The sequence below is a fragment of the Molossus molossus genome, unplaced genomic scaffold (genome assembly GCF_014108415.1).
Source record: "Molossus molossus isolate mMolMol1 unplaced genomic scaffold, mMolMol1.p scaffold_m16_p_4, whole genome shotgun sequence".
NCBI lineage: Eukaryota > Metazoa > Chordata > Mammalia > Chiroptera > Molossidae > Molossus > Molossus molossus.
The window spans coordinates 39,557,316-39,569,444 of record NW_023425377.1 but is presented as its reverse complement, the minus strand read 5'-3'; the positions used below and the strand labels follow the sequence as shown (position 1 = coordinate 39,569,444).

Genomic DNA, 12,129 nt, shown 5'->3' with positions numbered 1-12,129 from the left:
AGGTGGTGGTCTATGGTGGTCTGAAGCTGTCCACTGCATGTATTGTTTCTGAGGCCTCTTGGGAAGCGCTGTGGTGCAGCAGCTGCTATGACCAGCCAGAGGACACAAAGCCGTCTATCGTTGTTAGCTGGCTGTGCTGGACCTTGAGAGGCCACACTATGAATTGAGGCTGGCTTCCACCAGTACTGGGCCTAGGGCAGCTCAGCAAAATGCGCAGGGCATTGTGAGGCCTGCCACAGCCTGCCATGGCCTGCCTGCTGCCCATAATGCTCAGTCACTGAAAGACCCTTGGGCAGTATGCGAGTTGTGTGAGGTGGGGTCTTAGGGAGTCACCAGAGTGGGAGGAGTGGTATTCATCGCATTAATGCAGATTTAGAATGGTGCCAGTGCTAAACCTGGGTCCATTCAGCGAGGGGCATACTGACGCTGCCATCTGCCTGCAGACCTTGGAGAAGTTTTTGTTTGTTTGTTTGCTGTTTTACTTTATTTTAGGGAGGAAGGGAGAAAGACAGAGAGAGAGAGAGAAAGAGAGAAACAGCAATGTGAAAGAGATACATTGATTGGTTGCCTCCCATATGTGCCCAGACCAGGGATGGAACCCACAATCTAGGTATATGCCCTGACCGAGAATGGAGCCCATGACCTTCCATCATACAGAGAACAACGCTCCAGCCAACAAAAACACACCAGCCAGGGCTTGAGAGTTGTTTAAAAAATTTTTTTTTCTTTATTGAGTTTTAGAAAGGAAGGGAGAGGGAGAGAGAAATAGAAACATTGATGAGAGAGAACATCGATTAGCTGCCTCCTGCATGCCCCCCACTGGGCATTGGGCCCACAACCTGGGCATGTGCCCTGCCTGGGAATCAAACCTGTGATCTCTTGGTGCATGGGTCAATACTCAACCACACTGGCTGGGCTCCCCTCAAGGACTTTTTTTAGGAAAGACTGGCCCAGGCTGTTGCTGAAAGAGCCTCAGGCAGAGCATGAATCGGGTAGGGGAAAGGTCTCGGAGTCATCAGGATGAAGTGAGTACAGTTCACCTGGCTAATGCAGATTCACATTTGGCTTTGTGGAAGGAAGGGCTCACGACAGGAAAGATGGTGTCTGTTGGCTGTATAGGAGGAGGGCTGAACACAGGGACAATGGCAAGTGTCCCCTCAGCCCTTGTCCTGAAGTCACACAACTCATGTTCTCCCTATATGTTTCCGGCACTCCCTGTCCCCTTCCCAAGCTTAACCAGAATTCCTTGTGAGTTTTTTAAAAATTGAATCTATTGGGGTGACATTGGTTCACAAAACCATGCAGGTTTCAGGTGTGCAAGTCAACAAAACATCATCTGTACACTGCATTGTGTGCCCATCGCCCCAAACAAAGTCTCCTTCCTTGCCCATTTATCCCCACGTTGCCTACCTCCACCTACCCCCACCCCTCAAGAGTTTTTAAAGAAAGACTGCAGCCCTGGTCGGTTTGGCTCAGCGGTTAGAGCGTTGGCTCATGGACCAGAGAGACCTGAGTTCAGTTCCCGCTAAGGGCATGTACCCCGGTTGCAGTTCGTCCCTGCCCTGGTTGGGGTTGTGTGGGTGGTAACCAGTCAATGTGTCTCTCTCACATCGATGTTTAAAAAAAAAAAAAAAGAAAGACTGCACAAAAGATGGTGGCAGGCAGGACCAGAACGAGGGTGAGTGTGTGAGAGTAGACATGAGTGTGGACAAGCAACCTCGAGCAGTGCAGAAACATGGGGCAGAGGGCTCCAGTGCTGTGGATGGGGAGCAGCTGTGTATGGAGATAAGTGGCTTGTCAGGACACTTCTCTCTGTGTAGCTGGAAGGCCCCGCCATTTTGGAAGATCCCTGGTCTTCTTTGGGAAGGCAGCAGGTAGCGGCCTAGCCGAACGACCTGAGTCCACCAGTGCACCTTGCACTGTTGGACCAGTGGACCCCACTATGTCAAGGTGGTCTAGCGCACAGTAGCGGCCTTGTCAGGGTACTTGCTCAGGGAAGCAGCAACTGGCTGGGAGCCAAGCATCATCCCCCACAGCAGCAGTAGGGCCAGCTTGGGAGCCCAGCACCTTTCCCAAGAGCAGCAGTAACTGGGCAGGAGTGGAGCCCCACCTCCCAGCAGCTGAGGCCTGGAGCCTAGACATACCCCCAGCAGCAGAGGATGGGACAACCATCCTCAGGCCACAGCAGTGCAGATCGGCAGCTGAGACCCATTCCCAGAAGCATCAGCAGAGGCTGATCAGGAGCGGTGCCCCAGCCCAAGCAGCAGCAAGGCTTGGGCAGCCAACATCCTCCCTTGACAACTGCAGCAGCGGATTTGGAGTGGAGCCCCTCCCCCAGCAGCAGTAAAGTCCCAGGAGCTGAGCATCCTCTGCCTCCAACAGCAGCAGAGGATTAGGAGCTGAGAATACACCCCCAGGCAACAGCAGCAGCAGTAGCAGTGCAAATCAGGAGCTGACACTCGCCCCCAGGAGTATTAGTAGTGACTGATCAGGAGCTGAGCCCCACCAGGCAGCAGGGCACCCCAGCAGGACACCAGAGGGACTCACACACCCCAGCAATGTACCAGTGGGACCAACACACCCCAGCAGTGCACCAGTGGGACCCACGCACCCCAGCAGAACACCAGCTGGACCCATGCAACCCAATAGTGCCTACCACGACAGACCAATACCAGCTCCAGGACCCACAGCAAGCAAGAGGCTCCATGCACCAAAACTGTCTGGGAGGCACAGCTGCCTTATTTGATACACACTGACCTGCCTACACATCCCAACAACCCTCATTGGGCCTAGAACTACCAGACTGCTAAAATGGTAAGACAAAGAAACAACACCCAAATGAAAGAAAAGGAGGCACCAGAAAAAGAACTACATGAGAGGGAAGAAAGCAATTGTCAGATAAAGAATTCAAAGCAATGATTTTTAAGGGTGCTCAAACAATTTAGTAAGAACTACAAGCAACTTAATAAAAATTATAAAGAACTCAGTGGGAACTACATCAGCTTAAAAAAAGAGGTAGAAGCTATGAATAAAAATCAAGTGGAAATAAAGAATGACATAGCTGATATGAAAAATACCTTTGAAGGTCTCAATAGTAGATTAGAAGAGGCTGAAGACTGAATCAGTGAGTTAGAAGACAAGGTAGAAAAAACACCCAAATAGAGCAGCAAATGGGAAAAAAATTAAAAAGCAGGGCAACTAATTTAAGGTAACTTGGGTACAATATGAAATGTAACAACATTTACCATCATAGGGGTACCAGAAGGAGCAGAATTGGAGAAAGGGATAGAAAACCTGTTTGAAGAAATAATGACAGAAAACTTTCCTAATTTGCTGAAGGGAAGTCATGCAAGTCCAGGAAACAGAGTTGCAAGCAAGATGAACCCAAAAAGACCCACAGCTAGACACATCATAATTAAAATGGCAAACATTAAAGACAAAAAAAGGATCTTAAAGAAAGCAAGAGAGAAACAGAAAGTTACCTACACGAGAGTTCCCATTAGACTGTCAGCTGATTTCTCAATAGAAACACTACAGGCCAGAAGGGAGTGGCATGAAGTATACAAGACTACTCTATCCAGCAAGGCTATCATTCAAAATTGAAGGAGAAATAAAGAGCTTCACAGACAAAAAAAAAGCTAAAGGAATTTACCACCACAAAACCAGGACAGCAAGAAATGCTAAAGGGACTGTTGTAAGAAGAAAAAGAAATAGAGAGAGAGGAACACAGGCATAAAATAAAAATGGCAATGAAAAATCATTTATTAGTAATAACCTTAAATGTAAATGGTTTAAATGCTCCAATCAAAAGACATAGTGTAGCTGATTGGATAAGAAAACATGACCCAGCCCTGGCCAGTTTGGCTCAGCGGTTAGAGCATCAGCCTGTGGTCCAGAGAGACCCAGGTTTGGTTCCCGCTAAGGGCGCATACCTTGGTTGCAGTTTGTCCTCGGCCCAGGTTGGTCGTGCGGGTGGCAGCCCCTCTATGTGTCCCTTTCACATTGATGTTTCTCTCTCTCTCCCTCCCACTCTATTTGACCAAAAAACGGAAAAATGTTCTCAGGTGAGGATAAAAAAAGAAAAGAAAAGAAAACACAACTCATATATATGCTGTCTGCAAGAGACCTGGCTTACAACAAAAGACTCACACAGAATGAAAGTGAAGGGATGGAAAAAAATTCCAGGCAAATGGAAATGAAAAAAGTCTGGTGTAGCAATACTCATATCTGACAAGATAGACTTCAAAATGAGGGCCATAAGAGACAAAGAAGGTCACTACATAATAATAAAGGTAACTACATAATAATATAGCCAACAAGAGGATATAACCTTGTTAAACATATATGCACCAAATATAGGAGCACCAAAATATATTAAAAAACTTCTGGAGGACTTCATGGGAGAGATCAATAGCAATACAATCATAGTGGGTGACTTTAACACCCCACTGACACCACTGGATAGATCTTCTAGACAAAAAAATTAAACAAACGTCCAGCCGGTTTGACTTAGTGGTTGAGTGTCAATGCTTGCGCTAAGAGGTTGCCAGTTTGATTCCCAGTCAGGATATATGCCCAGGATGTGGGCCTGATCCTTAGTGTGGGGCATGCAGGAAGTGGCCAATCGATGTTCTCTCTCCATCAATGTTTCTATCTCTCTCTCCCTCTCACTTCCTCTCTCTAAAATCAATAAAGGAAAAAAAAATTAACAAGGAAACAAGAGTCCTTAAATGACAAACTAGATCAGTTGGACTTAATTGATATTTACAGAACATTTCATCTCAAAGCTACAGAATAACATTTTTCTCAAGTGCACACGGGACATTCTCAAAGATAGACCACATGTTAGAGCACAGAGTAAGTCTCTACATACTCAAGAAGATTGAAATCATATCAAACATCTTCTCAGATCACAATGGCGTGAAACTAGAAATCGATTACAATAAAAACACTAAAAAACATTCAAACACATGGAGGCTAAATAACATGTTATTAAACAATGAATAGGTTACCAAGGAAATCAAGAAAGAAAGAAATAAACTTCCTGGAAACTAATGAAAATGAACACACAACAATACAAAATCTATGGGACACAGCAAAAGCAGTACTGAGAGGGAAGTTCATAGCAATACAGGCCTACCTCAAGAAAGAAGAAAAACTTCTAATAAACTGTCTAACCCAACAACTTAAAGATTTAGAAAGACAACAAAAAGAAAAACCCAGAGTTAGTAGTAGGAAGGAAATAATAAAAATCAGAGATAAATAAATGATATAGAGACTAAAAAAACAATATAAAAGATTAACGAAACCAAGAGCTGGTTCTTTGAAAAGATAAACAAAGTTGATCAACCTTTAGCCAGACTCAGCAAGAAACAAAGAGAGAGAACCCAAATGAAGAAAATCAGAACTGAAAGAGGTGAAGTAACAACAGACACCACAGAAATACAAAGGATTGTAAAAAAATACTATGAACAATTATATATAAAAAAATTTGACAACCTAGGTGAAATGGACAAATTCTTAGAATCATATGCTATTCCAAAACTCAAATGGGAAGAGTCAGAAAACCTAAACATACGAGTAACAATTAGGGAAATAGGAGAAGTAATGAATAAAATCCCAGCAAACAAAAGCCCTGGTCCAGACAGCTACACAGGGGAGTTTTACCAAACATTCAAAGAAGAACTATCACCTATTCTCAAACTATTCCAAAAAATTCAAGAGGAAGGAAGACTTCCAATCTCTTTTTATGAGGCCAGCATAATCCTAGTCCCATAACCAGATAAAGACACTACAAAGAAAGAAAATTATAGGCCAGTATCCCTGATGAACATAGATGCCAAAATCCACAACAAAATCTCAGCAAATTGAATCCAGCAATATATTAAAAAAATTATATACCATGACTAAATGGGATTTAACCCAGGGATGCAAGGCTGTTACAATATTCATAAATCGATAAATGTGATACACCATATAAACAAAATGTTGATAAAAATCATGTGATCATATCAGTAGACGCTGAAAAAGCATTTGACAAAATCCAGCATCCATTTTTGTTGTTGTTGTTGTTGTTTTTAACCTTACCCGAGGACATTTTGCATTTGTCTTCCAATAGAGTGGGAGGGAGAAAGGGAAGAAGAGAGAGAGAGAGAGACATCAATGTGAGAGACATATCGACTGGCTGCCACCCACACGACCCAAACTGAGGCTGGGGACAAACTGCAACCGACGTACATGCCCTTAGCAGGAACCAAACCTGGGCCTCTCTGGTCTGCAGGCTGATACTATAACCGCTGAGCCAAACTGACCAGGGCCCAGCATACATTTTTTTAAAATAAAAACTCTCAGCAAAATGGGAATAGAAGGATCATATCTCAACATAATAAAGCCTATTTATGATAAACCTGCAGCCAACATCATACTCAATGGGCAAAAACTAAAAGCATTTCCCTTTAAGCACAGGAACAAGACAGGGATGTTCACTTTCACCACTCTTACATAGTACTGGAAGTCTCAGTCACACCAATCCTACAAGAAGAAAAAACAAAAGGGATCCAAATTGGAAAAGGAAGAAGTGAAACTCATTATTTGCAGATGACATGATATTGTACATAGAAAACGCTAAAGGCTCCATAAAAAAAACTACTAGATTTAATAAATGAGTTTGGTAAAGTAACAGGATAAAACATCAACATCCAGAATTGATTGGCATTTTTATTTATTTATTTTTTAATTAAAAATTTTTTTAATCTTTGTTGTTGAATGTATTACAGATGTTCCTTATTTGTCCCCCATTAACCCCCTCCTTCACACTCCCGTACCCTCCTGCCTTTCCCCACACTGTTGTCTGTGTCCATTGGTTATGCATATATGCATATAAGTTCTTTGGTTTATTTCTTCCCACCCCTCCACCCCCCTTTCCTTTGAGGTTTGTCATTCTAGTAACCAATTTGTACTTCTTAATCCCTTCACCTTTTTCACTCATTCCCCCAAACCCCCTCCCATCTGGCAACCAACAAAATGTTCTCTGTATCTATGATAATGTTTCTGTTCTGCCTGTTCATTTTGTTTGTAGATTCCATTGTCGATAGATATGTATTCATTGCCATTTTGTTTGTTCATATTTTTTATCTTTTTCTTCAAAAAGACCCTTCAACATTTCATATAATAATGGTTTGGTGGTGATGAACTCCTTTAGCTTTTTCTTGTCTGGGAAACTCTTTATATGGCCATCAATTCTAAATGACAGCTTTGCAGGATAGAGTAATCTTGGTTGTAGGTTCTTTGTTTTCATCACTCTGAATATTTCTTGCCACTCCCTTCTGGCCTGCAAAGTTTCTTTTGAGAAATCAGCTGACAGTCTAATGGGAACTCCCTTGTAGGTAACCAACGGCTTTTCTCTTGCTGCTTTTAAGATTCTCTCTTTGTCTGGAACCTTTTGCATTTTGATGATGATGTGTCTTGGTGTGGGCCTCTTAGGGTTCATCTTGTTTGGGACTCTCTGTGCTTCCTGGAGTTGTATGTCTGTTTCCTTCACCAAGTTAGGGAAGTTTTCTGCCATTATTATTTCAAATAGGTTTTCTCTCTCTTCTCCTTCTGGCACCCCAAGATGCGAATGTTGGCACGCTTGAAGTTGTCCCAGAGGCTCCTTACACTCTCCTCACTTTTTTTGGATTCTTTTTCTTTTTGCTGTTCTGATTGGGTGTGTTTTGCTTCCTTATATTCCAAATCGATGGTTTGCTTCTTGGCTTTATGTACTCTACTATTGAATCTGTGTAAATTATTCTTTATTTCAGTTAGTGCCTCCTTCATTTCTGACTGTGCCTCCTCCATTCTGACTGGTCCTTTTTTATGCTCTTGAGGCCCTCAGTAAGTTTGCTGAGGTTCTCACTAAATCCATTGAGCATCCTTATAAGCAGTGTTTTGAACTCAGCATCTGGTAGGTTGCTTATCTCCATTTTGCTTAGTTCTTTTCCTGGGGTTTTGTTCTGTTCTTTCATTTGGGACCAGTTTCTTTGTCTCCTCATTTTGGCTGCCTCCCTGTGTTTGTTTCTGTGTATTACTTAATGAGAGGTATGGGGCTAGCTGAGACCAGATGCTGCTTATTTGAAAGAATTTAGGAAAACCTGAAACAGGATCTGAGACAGGCCAATCCTATAGTTAACCAACAGGCAACAGCTTGGGTGGGCCTGAAAGTTGGTTGGAGCGGGGCCTCAGGGAATCACCAGGGTGGGGCTACCAGTGTGAGCCAGGTTGCTGGAGTCCCAGATATGGCAACTGCCTGCCACCCCAGGGCAGGGCTAACCAAAGGAAGTATGTCATTCGTGTTTTGATGGGAATTGCATTGAATCTATAGATTGCTGAGGGTAGTATGGACATTTTAATGATGTTAATTCTTCCCATCCATGGACTAGGTACGTGCTTCCACTTTTTTTTTTTTTATCCTCACCCGAGGACATTTTTCCATTTTTTGTACAGATAGAGTGGGAGGGAGAGAGAGGAAGAGATAGAGAGAGAGAAACATCGATGTGAAAGGGACACATCGAGTGGCTGCCACCGCACGACAAACCAGGGCCGGGGACAAACTGCAACCGAGGTACATGCCCTTAGCAGGAACCGAACCCGGGTCTCTCAGGACCGCAGGTCGACGCTCTAACCGCTGAGCCAAACCGGCCAGGGCTGCTTCCACTTTTTTATATCTTCCTCTATTTCTTTTTCCAATGTTCTGTATTTTTTTGTGAATAGGTCCTTTATTTCTGTGGTTAAATTTATTCCTAGGTATCTTAATGTTTTTCTTACGATGATAAATGGGATTGTTTTTTTAAGTTTCTCTTTCTGTGAGTTCATCAGTGGTGTATAAGAATGCTGTTGAGCCCTGGCCAGTTTGGCTCAGCGGTTAGAGCGTCGGCCTTTCTGTTCGGAGATGTTGTATCCTGCATTTCATTTATCTCATCTTTGATAGAGTTCTCTTGTTCTTTCATTTGGGATTTGTTTCTTTGTTTCATCATTTTGACTATCTCAGTGTGTTTTGGAGCATGCCTAATTTTCCCTGTGAGTGTTGGTGTTTTGCTTTTTGTGGCTCCCTTTACTGGGTTTGGATGAGCCTGGGTGGGCCCACGTTAAACACCACTGTCAAGTCTTACTTTCCTGGGTAGATTTGCAAGCCCAGGAAAGGTTCAGCTATCCTCTAGCTGTTTGCCTGTAGTCTAGTAGCCTCAGTTACCCAGGGCCTTGGAATGTAGCCCTTGTGTTCTGCATAAGAGGATTTCCAGAGGGTGGGATAGATGCTGGTTGTTAATGAGCCTCAATTTACATTTCTTTGCCTTACCTGGAAAAAGCTGACTCTCTGAGGGAGGGGCTGCTGCTTTTCCCCTCAGCTCTGGGAAGAAGCAAACTGGCCACCGTCCTTTGTGGCTGCAACTCAGCAAAATCTCTGAGTGCCCTCAAAATCCTGGGTGTCCCCATACAGTTCCAGACCAGTCTGCCCACCATTTGCTGGAGCCCCAGGTGAGTGGCTGTGGCTATTTTAGCACTCTGTCCCTGCTCTGCGCTGTGGAGCGGGCTTGGGAGTTTAACCCCAGGGTGCTGCACACAGCTCAGAGTGCTGCTGTCCATGGGCTCCTAGCCTGCCACCCTCTCACGCCTCCGCAGATCCTACTGGTGTCCCTGGTTATATGGTCCACTGCTTTTCTGTTGCTTCTTTCTGAAGATTTGTCTTTATTTTAGTTGTAATTCCGGTTTGATCCTGGGAGATCGTCTGTGTAGCTTCCATTCACCCCGCTGCCATTTTACCATCCTCACCTAGGATAAACTTAATCAAGGAGGTAAAAGACCTGTTCACAGAAAACTACAGGATATTGAAAACAAAAATAGAGGAGGATATAAAAAAAGTGGAAACATATACCATGTTCATGGATTGGAAGAATCAACATCATTGAAATGTCCATAGTACCCAAAGCAATCAATAGATTCAATGCAATTCCTATTAAAGTACCAATGGTGTGTTTCACAGATCTCAAACAAATACTCCAAAAGTTTATATGGAACCAAGATCCTGAAGAGCCACAGCAATTTTGAAAAAAAGAACAAAGTGGGAGGAATCACAATACCAGATGTCAGTTTATACTACAAAGCCATTGTAATGAAAACAGCCTGGTACTTGCAAAACAACAGGCATATAGATCAGTTGAACAGAACAGAGAACCCAGAGATCGACCCAAGACATTATTCTCAACTAATATTTGACAAAGGTGGCAAGAGCATACAGTGGAGTAAAGACAGCCTCTTCAATAAATGGTGTTGGGAAAATTGGACAGCTACATGCAAAAAAATTAAGCTAGACCACCAACTTACACTATGCACAAGAATAATCTCAAAATGGATAAAAGACTTAAATGTGGCTAATGAATCCTTAAAAATCCTAGAAGAAAATGTAGGCAACAAAATTTCAGACATCACATGCAGCAGAATTTTCACTGATACATTGCCTAAGGCAAGAGAAACAAAGGAAAAAAATAATACATGGGACTACATCAAACTAAAAAGCTCTGTACAGCAAAAGAAACAAGCATCAAAATAGAAAGGGAAACCACTATGTGGGAGAGCATAGTTGCCAACAATATGTCAGATAAGGGGTTAATTTTCAAAATATATAGAGTACTCATACAACTCAACAAAAGGAAGACAAACAATCCAATTAAAAATGGGCAGGGGAACTAAATAGACACCTCTCCAAACAGGACATACAAATGGCCAAGAGACATATGAAGAAATGCTCAACATCACTAATCATCAGAGGGATGCAAATTAAAACAACAATGAGGTATCACCTCACACCTGTCAGAATGGCCGCCATGAAAAAATCATTAAGTGCTGGCAAGGGTGCGGTGAAAAGCGACTCTAGTACACTGCTGGTGGTACTGATGCAGCCACTATGGAAGACAATATGGTGTTTCCTCAAAAAATTAAAATTGAACCGCCATTTTACCCAGTGATCCCTCTTCTAGGAATATATCCTAAGAACTCTGAAACACAATCAGAAAGAATATATGTACTCCTATGTTCATAACAGCACTATTTACAATTGCTAAGATCTGGAAACAGCCCAAGTGTCCATCAATGGATGAGTGGATATAAAAGCTGTGGTAGCTCGGCCAGTGTGGCTCTGTGGTTGAATGTCAACCTATGCACCCAGAGGTCACCAGTTTGATTTCTGTTTAGCACACATGCCCAGGTTGTGGGCCTGCAAAAGGCAGCTGATCAATGTTCTCTCTCATTGGTGTTTCTATCTCTCTCTCCCTCTCCCTTCCTCTCTCTCTAAAATCAATAAAGAAAAATATTAAAAAAAAAAAAAAGCAGTGGTACATATACACAATGGAGTACTATGCAGTTGTAAGAAAGAAAGATCTCTTATCCTTTGAGAGGTCATGGAGGGACCTGGAGAGTATTATGCTAAGCAAAATCAGCCAGTCAAAGAAAGACAAGTATCACATAATCTTATTTGTGGAATATAATGAACAGAAGAACATGATGAGCAAAATAGACCCAGAGACATGTAAGTAGGGTTCACACTGACAAACTTCAGAAGAGGGGTTTGGGGAGGTAAGAGATAAATCAAAGAACTTAAGCATATAAGCATAATCGATGGACATAGACAACAATGCTGTAGGGGGTGGGGATGGGAATGGGAAGAGGGAGTCAATGGGGGGAAAAGGACATCTGTAACAAAAATGAAGGAAGGAAGGAAGGAAGGAAGGAAGGAAGGAAGGAAGGAAGGAAGGAAGGAAGGAAGGAGGGAAGGGAGGGAAGGGAGGGAAGGGAGGGAAGGAAGGGAAGGAAGGGAAGGAAGGGAAGGAAGGGAAGGAAGGAAGACTGCAACAGGCCCAGGCTGGAGGAAGGAAGGAAGGAAGGAAGGAAGGAAGGAAGGAAGGAAGGAAGGAAGGAAGGAAGGAAGGAAGGGAGGGAGGGAAGGAAGGAAGACTGCAACAGGCCCAGGCTGGCTGTCGCCAAAAGAGCCTTGGGTAATGCATGAGTTGGGTGGGGGTGGTCTCAGGGAGCTGTCAGGGTGGAGCTAATGGAGTTCACCAGGCTAGTGCAGATTCAGAGTTGGCTGTGAGGTGGGAGAGC

General features: G+C 43.4%; 1 protein-coding gene across 5 annotated transcripts in view; it reads left to right on the top strand.

Moving 5' to 3' along the window:
• The window catches only part of PCBD2 (pterin-4 alpha-carbinolamine dehydratase 2), a 96,500-nt gene that overhangs the window by 22,746 nt on the left and 61,625 nt on the right, over positions 1–12,129 (top strand). The window lies entirely within an intron of this gene.